A 14,585-nucleotide genomic window follows, 5' to 3' on the forward strand; every position below is an offset into this window, starting at 1 on the left:
GAAGGTGAGCAGCACTCCTTCCCTCATCATTGCGGCCAGCTGTATCGGCTAGATGCCGGTACAGCTGACCTTGCAATGACAGGCGGGGGGCCCATTGCTGGCACTGGGCCTCCCTGCCTGCTCAGGGGCCCCATAGCAGCCGGCAGCAGAGCAGGGAGATCGATTCTCCCTGCTCTGTCGAAGAAGGTAACTGTATCGGCGCGCTGTGCACGACAATACAGCTACAGTAGCGTAGCTCCGAGTGGGCCCCCTCTGAGCTCCGGGCCTGGGGCGCCCGCACTCTCTGCCCCCCCCCCTGGTAGCTACGCTACTGCCTGGCTCCGATCTTAGCTTATTTGACTACTCTCTTGTGTTTATCCCTTCTCTGTACCCCGGCATCTGGCTCTGCCCCCGACCACCTCCTACTGTCACATGGTTCACGTCCTGGTTGTTGCCAGGTTAGTTCCCTGTGTGTTGCTCAGCTCCCTTGCTGCTGTGTGTGTGGGTTTTGATATGCCATGGATTCGGTACAGACTCTCACAGGGCAGATTAATGAGCTTTCCCAGCTTATGCAGAAGCTGTCCATGGAGCAGCAAGCCCTGGCTCACTCACACGAACAGGTGCAGAGAGATGTGGCAGGTGTTTTACAGAGGTCTGCTCCGTTGGGTGTTGTGAATTCCGTTCTTGGGCTCCATCCTGTGGTTACGAATGGTATTTTTGGGAGTTCTGCTCTTGGGCTCCCTCTGGTGGTTTCGAGTGGAACTTAGCAGCTGCTTTCACTAATCGGTTCCCTGGCCTTGTTATTTAACTGGGCTTTTGGCTGTAGTTGATGCCAGCTGTCAATGTTTTTCCTGTGGATTCAGTTCTTTCCTGGAAGTTCTCTGTTGGCCAGTCCATTTCAGCTTAAGATAAGTTCTGCTAGTTTTTGGGTGTTTCCCTGCTTATGACCTTCTGTTCAGTTTAAGTTATGTCTCTTTTGTCCAGCTTGTCATTATGAAATATTCCGGCTAGTTGGAAGCTCTGTGGTCGCAGATTTGCCCCTCCACACCGTGAGTCGGTGTGGAGGTTATTTTTGTAAACTCTGTGTGGACTTTTAGTTTTTATACTGACCGCACAGTAGCCTTTTCTATCTCTGTCTATTCAGATAGTATTGGCCTCCTTTGCTAAAATCTAGTTTAATTTCTGAGTTTGTCATTTCCCTCTCCACTCACCGTCAATATTTGTGGGGGGCTATCTTCCTTTGGGGGTTTCTCTGAGGCGAGAGAGTTTTCCGTTTCCATCTTCAGGGGTAGCTAGTTCTTAGGCTGTGAAGAGGTGTCTAGGCAGAGATAGGAACGCTCCACGGCTATTTCTAGTGTTGGTGTTAGGAGTAGGGATTGCGGTCAGTAAAGCTACCACCTCCTCAGAGCTTGTACATTATTTGTTTTACCCACCAGGTCATTTCAGTGCTGCTTCATAATCACTAGGTTATATCAGTGATTTCTGTCTGTGGAGCTGCCACCTCCTCTGAGCTTGTCCATGATTGGTTTTACCCACCAGGTCATCTCAGTACCGCTCCGTAACACCAGGTCATAACAGTACAGCTGGCCCACAATGTGTTAAATGCATCTCAAAAGAGGGAAGAGAAAGTTCTGAGTCATTGTTTTGTTTTTTTTTCTTGTTGCTTGTTTCGTCTTTTTTCTTCCCCTTGATTTTTGGATGGTGCAGGAGCTTGGTGCTGATATGGAGGTTCAGGGTCTGTCTACGCGTGTTGATCATCTCACTGCAAGGGTACAGAGTATCCAAGACTATGTTGTTCAAACTCCTGTTTCTGAGCCTAGAATTCCTATCCCTGATTTGTTTTCTGAGGATAGATCTAAGTTCTTGAACTTTAAAAATAATTGCAGATTGTTTTTTGCTCTGAGACCCCGTTCCTCTGGTGACCCCATTCAGCAGGTGAAGATTGTTATTTCTCTGCTGCGTGGCGACCCGCAGGATTGGGCATTCTCCCTTGAGCCAGGGAATCCTGCATTGCTCAATGTAGATTCATTTTTTCAAGCACTTGGATTGCTTTATGACGAACCCAATTCTGTGGATCAGGCAGAAAAAATTTTGCTGGCTCTGTGTCAGGGTCAGGAAGCGGCAGAGATATATTGCCAGAAATTTAGAAAGTGGTCTGTGCTTACAAAATGGAATGAGGATGCCCTGGCGGCTATTTTCAGAAGGGGTCTTTCTGAAGCCCTTAAAGATGTTATGTTTCCCACGCCTGCTGGTTTGAACGAATCAATGTCTCTGGCCATTCAGATTGATCGGCAAAGACGTGAACGTAAGGTAGTGCACCATATGGCGGTGTCCTCTGGGCAGAGTTCTGAGCCTATGCAAAGTGATAGAATTTTGACGAGAGCAGAACGGCAGGAGTTCAGACGTCAGAATGGGCTATGTTTTTACTGTGGTGACGCTACTCATGCTATCTCTGACTGCCAAAAGCGAACTAAGAGGGTTGCTAGGTCGGTTACCATCAGTACTGTACAGCCTAAATTTCTCTTGTCTATTACCCTGATTTGCTCATTGTCGTCCTTTTCTGTAATGGCATTTGTGGATTCTGGTGCTGCCCTGAACTTAATGGACTTAGAATTTGCCAAGCGCTGTGGTTTTTCCTTGGAGCCTTTGCAGAGTCCGATTCCCTTGAGGGGGATTGATGCTACGCCATTGGCCAAGAATAAACCTCAGTACTGGACACAGTTAGCCATGAACATGGCTCCAGCACATCAGGAAAATATTCGCTTTTTGGTGTTGCATAATTTGCATGATGTGGTTGTGCTGGGGTTTCCATGGTTACAGGTACATAATCCAGTGCTGGATTGGAAATCTATGTCTGTGACTAGTTGGGGTTGTCAGGGGATACATAGTGACATTCCTCTGATGTCAATTTCCTCGTCCCCTTCTTCTTCTTCTGAAGTTCCTGAGTTTTTGTCGGATTTCCAGGATATATTTGAGGATCCTAAATCCAGTCCTCTGCCTCCTCATAGGGACTGTGATTGCGCTATTAATTTGATTCCTGGCTGTAAGTTCCCTAAGGGTCGACTTTTCAATCTGTCAGTGCCAGAGCATGCCGCTATGCGGACTTATGTAAAGGAGTCCTTGGAGAAGGGGCATATTTGCCCGTCTTCGTCACCGTTGGGAGCGGGGTTCTTTTTTGTTGCCAAGAAGGATGGCTCCTTGAGGCCCTGTATAGATTATCGCCTTCTCAATAAGATCACGGTCAAATTCCAGTACCCTTTGCCTTTGCTCTCTGATTTGTTTGCTCGGATTAAAGGGGCTAGCTGGTTTACCAAGATTGACCTTCGAGGGGCGTATAATCTGGTCCGCATCAAACAGGGTGATGAATGGAAAACAGCATTTAATACGCCCGAAGGCCATTTTGAATATCTTGTGATGCCTTTCGGGCTCTCTAATGGTCCATCTGTGTTTCAGTCCTTTATGCATGATATTTTCCGGGAGTATCTGGATAAATTTATGATTGTATATTTGGATGATATTTTGTTTTTTTCCGATGATTGGGAGTCTCATGTGAAGCAGGTCAGGATGGTATTTCAGATTCTTCGTGCTAATACTCTGTTTGTGAAGGGGTCTAAGTGCCTTTTTGGAGTTCAGAAGGTTTCTTTTCTGGGGTTCATTTTTTCTCCCTCGGCTATTGAAATGTACCCTGTTAAGGTCCAGGCTATTTATGATTAGACTCAACCCACATCTGTGAAGAGCCTTCAGAAATTTTTGGGCTTTGCTAATTTTTATCGCCGCTTCATTGCTAATTTTTCTACTGTGGTTAAACCTCTGACCGATTTGACCAAGAAAGGTGCAGATGTGGTGAATTGGTCCTCTGCGGCTGTGGAGGCCTTTCAGGAGCTTAAGCGTCGTTTTACTTCTGCCCCTGTGTTGCGTCAGCCAGATGTTTCTCTCCCTTTTCAGGTTGAGGCTGACGCTTCTGAGATTGGGGCAGGAGCTGTTCTGTCTCAGAGAAGTTCTGATGGCTCTGTGTTGAAGCCGTGTGCTTTCTTCTCTAGAAAGTTTTCGCCTGCTGAGCGTAATTATTATGTCGGCAATCGGGAGTTGTTGGCTATGAAGTGGGCATTCGAGGAGAGGCGACATTGGCTTGAGGGAGCCAAGCATCGTGTTGTGGTCTTGACCGATCATAAGAATTTGATTTACCTTGAGTCAGCCAAGCGGTTGAATCCTAGACAGGCTCGGTGGTCTTTATTTTTCTCCCGTTTTGATTTTGTGGTCTCGTATCTTCCGGGATCTAAGAATGTGAAGGCTGATGCCCTGTCTAGGAGTTTTTTGCCTGATTCTCCGGGAGTCCGTGAGCCGGCTGGTATTCTCAAGGAGGGGGTGATTCTTTTTGCTATCTCCCCTGATTTGCGGCGGGTGCTTCAGGAGTTTCAGGCTGATAGACCCGACCGCTGTCCTGTGGGGAAATTGTTTGTTCCTGATAGATGGACTAGTAAGGTGATTTCTGAGATTCATTGTTCGGTGTTGGCTGGTCATCCTGGGATCTTTGGTACCAGAGATTTGGTTGCCAGGTCCTTTTGGTGGCCTTCTTTGTCACGGGATGTGCAGTCCTGTGGAATCTGTGCCGGGCTAAGCCCTGCTGTTCTCGTGCTAGTGGGTTGCTTTTGCCTTTGCCTATCCCTGAGAGGCCCTGGATGCATATTTCCATGGATTTTATTTCTGATCTTCCTGTTTCTCAGAAGATGTCTGTCATCTGGGTGGTTTGTGACCGGTTTTCTAAAATGGTCCATTTGGTACCTTTGCCTAAGTTGCCTTCCTCCTCTGATTTGGTTCCTTTGTTTTTCCAGCATGTGGTTCGTTTGCATGGTATTCCGGAGAATATTGTGTCTGACAGAGGTACCCAGTTTGTTTCTAGGTTTTGGCGGTCCTTTTGTGTTAGAATGGGCATTAATTTGTCTTTTTCTTCGGCGTTTCACCCTCAGACAAATGGACAGACGGAGCGAACCAATCAGACCTTGGAGACCTATTTCAGATGCTTTGTGTCTGCTGATCAGGATGATTGGGTTACCTTCTTGCCGTTGGCCGAGTTTGCCCTTAATAATCGGGCTAGTTCGGCTACTTTGGTTTTGCCTTTTTGTTGTAACTTCGGTTTTCATCCTCGCTTTTCTTCAGGACAGGTTGAGCCTTCGGACTGTCCTGGGGTAGATTCTGTGGTGGACAGGTTGCAGCGGATTTGGACTCATGTGGTGGACAATTTAACATTGTCTCAGGAAAAGGCTCAACGTTTTGCTAACCGCCGTCGGTGCGTTGGTCCCCGTCTTCGGGTTGGGGATTTGGTCTGGTTGTCTTCTCGTCATGTTCCTATGAAGGTCTCTTCCCCTAAGTTCAAACCTCGTTTTATTGGTCCTTATAGGATTTCGGAAATTATCAATCCGGTGTCTTTTCGTTTGGCCCTTCCAGCTTCCTTTTCCATTCATAATGTGTTCCATAGATCTTTGTTGCGGAGATATGTGGTGCCATGGTTCCCTCCGTTGACCCTCCTGCTCCGGTGTTGGTCGAGGGGGAGCTGGAATATGTGGTGGAGAAGATTTTGGATTCTCGTCTTTCAAGACGGAAACTTCAGTATCTGGTCAAGTGGAAGGGTTATGGCCAGGAGGATAACTCTTGGGTTTTTGCCTCCGATGTCCATGCTGTCGATTTGGTACGTGCTTTTCATTTGGCTCGTCCCGATCGGCCTGGGGGCTCTGGTGAGGGTTCGGTGACCCCTCCTCAAGGGGGGGGGGTACTGTTGTGAATTCCGTTCTTGGGCTCCATCCTGTGGTTACGAATGGTATTTTTGGGAGTTTTGCTCTTGGGCTCCCTCTGGTGGTTTCGAGTGGAACTTAGCAGCTGCTTTCACTAATCGGTTCCCTGGCCTTGTTATTTAACTGGGCTTTTGGCTGTAGTTTGATGCCAGCTGTCAATGTTTTTCCTGTGGATTCAGTTCTTTCCTGGAAGTTCTCTGTTGGCCAGTCCATTTCAGCTTAAGATAAGTTCTGCTAGTTTTTGGGTGTTTCCCTGCTTATGACCTTCTGTTCAGTTTAAGTTATGTCTCTTTTGTCCAGCTTGTCATTATGAAATATTCCGGTTAGTTGGAAGCTCTGGGGTCGCAGATTTGCCCCTCCACACCATGAGTCGGTGTGGAGGTTATTTTTGTAAACTCTGCGTGGACTTTTAGTTTTTATACTGACCGCACAGTAGCCTTTTCTATCTGTCTATTTAGATAGTATTGGCCTCCTTTGCTAAAATCTAGTTTAATTTCTGAGTTTGTAATTTCCCTCTCCACTCACCGTCAATATTTGTGGGGGGCTATCTTCCTTTGGGGGTTTCTCTGAGGCGAGAGAGTTTTCCGTTTCCATCTTCAGGGGTAGCTAGTTCTTAGGCTGTGAAGAGGCGTCTAGGCAGAGATAGGAACGCTCCACGGCTATTTCTAGTGTTGGTGTTTGGAGTAGGGATTGCGGTCAGTAAAGCTACCACCTCCTCAGAGCTTGTACATTATTTGTTTTACCCACCAGGTCATTTCAGTGCTGCTTCGTAATCACTAGGTTATATCAGTGATTTCTGTCTGTGGAGCTGCCACCTCCTCTGAGCTTGTCCATGATTGGTTTTACCCACCAGGTCATCTCAGTACCGCTCCGTAACCACCAGGTCATAACAGTTGGGGTTCCGGGAGGGGGGCCCCACTGATGTATCCCTAGCGGACTCTGAGCCACCAGTACAATTACACGACAATTGTTTAGGGTCTTTAAGGGAGGGATGCAAGTTGTTCTTTGAATTGCATCCCCGGGCCTCTGGAAATGAAAGGCAGAGAGTGGGGGTCGTAATGTCCTTGTTAGGGCTCCACAGGCATGGGCTTTCTCTCTCTCTTCCTCTGCTCCTGAATGTATGTCTGTGAACCTGTTCTTTGAGGCTCTGGGGCACATTTATGATGAGCTTGATAGAGTGCATCTGACAGAGGATATGGTGATGAGTGTGACATAGGGGAGGCACTTCACTGAATGGTTCTGTTCAGAGTTTAGGCATTGGGCAGCTGAAGTATCTTGGAAAGATGCCGCCCTGAGGGTGTTGTTCCGCAAGGGTCTGTCTGACCGTCTGAAGGATGCTCTGGCACTTCATTGTCCTCTTGATACCCTGGAAGACGCCATGACGCAGGCTGTCCGGATGGACCAGAGACTCCATGCTAGAGGAGTGATGCAACAAGAGACTCCCTTGTTCTCCAAATTGTGTGACTCTGCACCTGAGTCTGGGCGACAATCGAGGAGGTTGTCCAGAATCCCAGGTACATTTTTTCTCGCTTGCAAAAATTGTGCTCCAAGTGGAATTGGAACTTGCTGGCGGTCCTGTGGTGACCACCGACTTTGTTGACTGCGGATCTTCCATTAATTTGATTGATGCCCAAGTTGTGACTCATAAAAAGATAGGGACAGTCAGGCAGAAAGACCCTGTTAAGGTTTGGCTATTGATTCATCCCCTCTTACCCAGGATGGAATTTGTTTCAGGACTGATGTCTTTTCTCTGAAAGTGGGTTCCATTCACGTGGAAAAATTAAGTTGTTTTGTTATGAATAATCTGCCTGCAGGACTGGTGCTGGGGATGCCCCGGCTGCAACGCCACAGTCCTTTCATTGATTGGGTGGCAGGAGAGATCACTCAATGGGGATGTAAGGGTAATGGTCCGTGCTGTAACCTGGGACCTTTTGTTAACCCGGTAAAGTCTATATCTGTGTTGTCTGTCGGTCTGGAGGGTAGTTCGAAGACTTCGAAGACATGTTTTCCGAAAGCGAGGCTGAGGCGCTTCCACCACATCGACCTGGTGATTGTGCTATTGATTTAGTCCCAGGAGCCAAATTATCCAAGGCTTGTCTGAACAATTTGTCCAGGCCTGAGCGCCAAGCCATGAAAGAGTACATCAGAGAGCCTCCGCAAGGGGCATATTCGGCCCTCTGTCTCACCCATGGCAGCAGGGTTTTTCTTTGTGAAGAAAGCAAGATGGTGATTTGCGACCGTGCCTCGACTTTCGGGAACTGAATAAGATTACTGTGAAGAACACGTATCCTCTTCCTCTGCTTCCCGATTTATTGAATCAACTCACTGGGGCCAAATGGTTTTCTAAGCTTGACTTACGAGGGGCTTATAACCTTGTAAGGATCCGAGAGGGAGATGAATGAAAAACAGCATTTCTGATGACCAAGGGCTTGTTTGAAAATTTGGTTATGCCCTTCGGTTTCAGTAACGCCCCTGCTGTTTTCCAGAATTTCATTAATGTTGTTTTTTCGGACCCGATTGGGTGCTATGTGGTCATTTACCTGGATGACATCTTGATATACTCACAGGACACTCAGTCACACTTACACCATCTACGTACGGTTCTTATGACCCTCAGGTAGAACCATTTATACACTAAGCTGGAGAAGTGTTCATTCTTTATGCAAGAACTGTCTTTTCTGGGTTTAATTGTATCAGGGGAGGGATTCCGCATGGATACGGGGAAGGTTCAAGCCATTTCTGATTGGGTGCAACCTCATGACCTGAAGGGGTTGCAATGATTCCTGGGTTTCGCTAATTATTATAGGAAGCTTATTAAAGGGTTTTTGCAGGTGGTAAAACCCTTGATGGACCTCACTCTCAAAGGGGCGGATGTAAAAAATTGGTCCGTGGCCGCAAACACTTCCAGACAATGAAGAAATGTTTTACTTCAGCACCCGTGTTGATACAACCCAATCCATCAAAACCTTTTATCGTGGAGGTCGACGCTTCGGAGGTGGGGGTGGGAGCAGTGTAGTCCCAGGGTCCGTCCACCCTTACTAACCTTAAACCCTGAGCCTTTTTCTCTAAAAAAAATTCGGCTGAAAGAAATTATGATGTCAGCAACAGGGAATTGTTGGCAGTTAAATTGGCCTTCGAAGAATGGAGGTATTTTCTGGAGGGGGCTGCTCATCCCGTTACGGTCATCACTGTTCATAAAAACCTGGCCTATATCGAGTCCGCTAAGAGATTGACCCCCAGACAGGCTCGGTGGGCACTTTTTTTTTCTCGGTTTCATTTTACCATTATGTTCCAACCAGGGTCTAAAAATGTAAAGGCGGATGCCTTATCCCGAAGTTCTGATTCTGTGTCCCCTCCAGAACCCCCTTCCTCCATTCTTCAACCGGGAGTGGTTGTGGCAGAAGTCTTATCTGAGTTACAGAGAGAGAGTTTGGAAGCACAAGCACAAGATGCCATGAATAAACCCCAAGGTAATTTGTTTGTACCCGAACATTTCCGTCTCACACTCCTGCAAGAATTTCATGATTCTGTGTTGAGTGCACACCCTGGGATTGCAGCTACCCGGGGGACAGTATCTAGGAGATTTTGGTGGCCCTCTATGGGTACTGATATCAAAAGGTTTGTAAATACTTGTGGGGTGTGTGCTCGCTCTAAGAGCTCTCTGGTCCGGCCGGCCGGGGAATTGGTACCTTTGCCAATTCCAGATAAACCATGGACACATCTTTATCACTAAAAATAAAAAATTGGAAGTCAGGCCGCACCCTAAATTAATAACGTCTCTATGGACAACAGGGTGCCCGTCCACACCAGGGGATCCATGCCAGTATAAAGTCCAAATGCAAAAGAAAAAACGGACAGCACCACAGCAATTGTGACAGAACAGCTTACGTGTTTATTCTGCCATCTGCAACGTTTCGGTCCTGAGACCTTTATCAAGCATAGTGAAAAGACCATATAACCACCATTATATACCATCTGACCCAACCCATCAATTAACTAGTAACCAATGGGGTAGCCATGTGCAATTAGAAAAAACGACATTAAATATAACAGACATATACACAATAAAAAACAATAACCAATAACCAGCCCTCTGTATATACTAACATAGTTCAACCTACTCTGATCGTTCTCTACTATTGAATTGCGCCCATAAATCCACATAAACCTCCCCAAAGTCCATGGTGTAAACAACACCAATCGCACCAATCAGAGCATAGCATCAGTGATTGCCATAGCAGCATGGGAGTGTTCATAGCGGTAACAGTCCAATCAATTCTCCAGCTCTCGCATCATGTGACCGCCACCTCCCCAGCATGCAATGTTCAGCAGTCCACCAATCCAAGGAGTGATTTCCCGACGTGTCATCTCCAATGAGTACGCCCACTCATGTCCATCACTGTGCGCACATCATCGGCTTACAGGAGTCTTATGCGCATGTCACAGATCCGAAATTACAACACCACACCAGGATCAAAGGTGCGCAGGACAGGAACGTTCATCGCCGCACACATGTCCATGACATCATCGGTTTGCAGGAGTCTTGTGCGCATGTCGCAGATCCGATATAACAGTAGCACAAAGAAAACAAAAACAAATCTGCCATAGGTGTGCATGACAGGAGCGCTCTCTCAGCATTCCTTCTCTCCAAGTCGCATTGGTGCGCAAAGAGCAGTCTGACCATATAAATAAAAAGCTCCCAATTGTATTCTTTCATTCCAGGTCCATATTGTGCAGCAAAACCAATCGGGTATTAATTCCCAGCCAGTCTCCCATGCTGATACTTGCCCAGCCTCAAGCTGCTTAGCATTTGCGATCTGACGAGGGCAGGCACATTCAGCTTAGAGTGGCCATGAGAGTTAATCAACTCCTGCACACATATAACAAATTCAGGCTCAGGCTGTGTATATGTCTGTTATATTTAATGTCGTTTTTTCTAATTGCACATGGCTACCCCATTGGTTACTAGTTAATTGATGGGTTGGGTCAGATGGTATATAATGGTGGTTATATGGTCTTTTCACTATGCTTGATAAAGGTCTCAGGACCGAAACGTTGCAGATGGCAGAATAAACACGTAAGCTGTTCTGTCACAATTGCTGTGGTGCTGTCCGTTTTTTCTTTTGCATTTACACCTTTATCACTAATCTTCCGTCTTCCAAGGGCAACTCGGTAGTATGGGTAGTGGTTGATAGGTTTTCGAAGCAAGCCTACTTTGTGCTGTTACTTGCGATACCTTCTGCAGAAACCTTGGCTCGCTTGTTTATTCAGCACATAGTTCGGTTGCATGGGGTACTTGTGAATGCGGTATCTGACAGGGGTGTGCAATTTGTGTCCAGGTTTTGGAGGGCTTTTTGTAAGAAGTTGGGGGTTACGTTGTCATACTCTGCTTATCACCCGGAATCTAACGGACAGACTGAACGCACCAACCAGTCGTTGGAACAAATTTTGAGATGCCTGGCCTCTTCCAGACAGGAGGACTGGTGTGAGGTATTGCCCATGGCAGAATTTGCGTTCAATTGTCGTATTAATCAGTCTACTGGCAAATCTCCCTTTCAGGTCAATTATGGGTTTGTTCCGCAGTTTGGAGAATTTTCCCGCATGGATTCTGGTTTATCTGGTGCTGAGGGTTTGGTGCAACAGTTAAGAACCCTTTGGAGGGAGGTTCAGAGGAACATCTCCAAAGCCCAGAAGAGGTACAAACATTTTGCGGACAGGAGGAGGGAGTCAGCTCCTGCATTGGCTGTGGGGGAGGTGTGGTTGTCTACCCGTAACATCAAACTTAAGAAACCCTCTATGAAGCTGGGCCCCAGGTTTATAGCTCCATACAAGATTATAGCCTATAGATTACAGTTGCCCACCTCCTTCAAAATATCTAATGTCTTCCACAGGTCCCTATTAAAACCTGTGGGGACGGTTAGAGAAGATTCCTCATCCAATGTTCTGCCAGTGTTGGTAGAGGGTCAGCTGGAGTACGAGGTAGGGCGCATCATTGGGGACCGGTCATGGGTTCTGGCCAGTTCTGTGAATGCTGATGGACTGGTGCGGGCTTTTCATGCCAGGTACCCTGAGAAGCCTGGGGGTCCAATGGCCCCCTGTTAAGAGGGGGGTACTGTCATGGTTAGCACATGGTTAATGTCCTGTTCTCTCAGGGTTATTTTTGCTCCCCTTTGATCTGGGAGGGGTATTTATACTCACTCCAGACTAGGATTTGCTGTCAGCTATACTTTCTGTTCTAGTCTGTGTGCCTAACCCCTGGAATGTGTGCCCAGTTTGCAATTGTTTTCCTTGCTCTCCGTGTGTTACTGTGTTTGTTCTTCTGCTTTTCTGACCTCTGGCTTCACTTCTGACAATCCCCTGTCTCACCCCTTTGGTACTTCGTGATCTTCTGGCTTCGAGCTTAGCTTGTTTGACTACTCTCTTGTGTTTATCCCTCCTTCTCTGTTCTCCGGCATCTGGCTCCACCCCAGACCACCTCCTACTCTGTCACATGGTTCAGGTCCTGTTGTTGCCTGGTTAGTTCCCGGTACGTTGCTCAGCTCCCTTGCTGCTGTCTGCAGCATTTCCCACAGCAGTATTACCCGGGAGTCATGACATCCAGCAGTCGGATCTCCAGCAATTGGAAAGTTATCCCCTATCCAGAGGAGAGTGGGTTACTTGGGATAATCCATTTAAACAGCTTTTCCAATATTTTACTTTTATTTGGCTATAGTAATATTGAAAATACTAAACCAATATTGACCCTTCCAAAGTCCAATGTCGTCTCTTCGACAACAGGACAGGAGGAGGGGTATTGTGCAGTGCATACAGGGCCAGCTCCAGGTTTTTGTGGGCCCGGAGTGAAAGTCTCATTTGGCCCCTTTAACACATACCACAATTCATAATTCACAGATACAGCAGAGAAATGTAGGTATGTTACAAAGCCACAGATTTCACTTCTTACATTACATGAGTGATAACTATTGTACATTTTACAATAGGTCATAAATCAGACAGTATAGTCTTCCCTACAGAATAATGAGCCCCATATATTACTCCATACAGTATTATGGGCACCACATAGTCCTCCATACAGTATTATGGGCATCACACAGCGCTCCATACAGAATAATGAGCCCCATATACTTCTCCATACAGTATTATGGGCACCACATAGTGCTCCATACAGTATTATGGGTGCCACATAGCGCTCCATACAGAATAATAAACCCCATATATTGCTCCATACAGTATAATGAGCCCCATATATTGCTCCATACAGTATAATGAGCACCATATATTGACCATACAGTATTATGGGCACCACATTGCACTCCATACAGAATAACATGCCCCATATATTGCTCCATACAGTATAATGAAACCCATATATTGCTCCATACAGTATTATGGGTACCACATAGTGCTCCATACAGTATAATGAGCCCCATATATTGCTCCATACAGTATTATGGGCACCATATATTGCTCCATACAGTATTATGGGCACCACATAGTCCTCCATACAGTATTGTGGCCACCACATAATTCTCCATACAGAATAACATGCTACATATATTGCTCCATACAGTATAATGAGCCCCATATATTGCTCCATACAGCATTATGGGTACCACATAGTGCTCCATACAGTATAATGAGCCCCATATATTGCTCCTTACAGAATATTGAGCCCCATATAATGCTTCATACAGAATAATGATCCCAATACATTGCTCCATACATGAGCCCCGTATAATGCTCCAAACAGTATAATGAGCTCCATATAATGATCAAAACACTATAATGTGCCCCATATAATACTCTATACAGTATAATGAGCCCCGTACCTTGCTCCATATAGAAAGGGCCCCATATAATTTTCCATACAAAATATGATGGACCCCATATAATGCTCCAAACTCCAAACAGAATTGGCTTCATATAATGCTCCATACAGTATATGAAGGGCCCCATATATTGCTCCAAACTGCAAACAGAATGGGCCCTATATAATGCTTCATGCCGAGGTGACGGATGCGTCACTTCCGGTCCGCGGCAGTGTCACTTCCGGGACACGCTGCAATAAAAAGCCTGGCTTTCTGGTACAATGTATGCCCCCTGACGAAGGTGCCATCCGAAACGTGCGTTGGGGCAGTCAGGCGGATTCCCTGGGCCACCACTGAAACATTCCTCACAGGTAATAGTGCGTATTTTATTATTACCGCATTTATCTTGGCACTTTTTGCACTTTACCTCTCCCGGCTGGAGATAGGATTATTTGGTCCCTATTTGTTTGATCTCCATGTTGTTAGATTGCCTGCTACAGGTTGGATTAATTTATTTCCCTGGAGGCTTTGTATATTTATACAGGTACCTGTACTTAGGCTTATAATTTGTGGGGGTGTTTTCGGTTTCCAGATATTAATATTTACTCTTTAATTGGATTTACCTGGAATACTGGCCCATTTGTGATTCTGCCTGCCCTTGAGCGTTTTTTATACTTCCTTTGTATGTTATTCACAGATGTTGTAACATTCCCTGCATGACGTATTCATCAATAAAATTTATAATTTTTCTACAAAATTCTGGACTTTTTGATCATGAGGTTCTGTTCTTTTTGTTTTGCTTGTTCAATTGACGATTTGTCCGTATTGAGTCCATATTTTTGGTTGGTTGCTATACTTAATTTATTTTAATTTCTATACCCTATATCTAACCAATGCTTTTCATAAGTTATTGTTCCATATATAATGGTCCCCATATGAGGCTTTATATATAATGGGCCCCATATATTGCTCCATATATAATAGGCCCCATATAATGGGTCCCATGTGA

The sequence above is a fragment of the Ranitomeya variabilis genome, chromosome 2, assembly GCF_051348905.1.
Source record: "Ranitomeya variabilis isolate aRanVar5 chromosome 2, aRanVar5.hap1, whole genome shotgun sequence".
NCBI lineage: Eukaryota > Metazoa > Chordata > Amphibia > Anura > Dendrobatidae > Ranitomeya > Ranitomeya variabilis.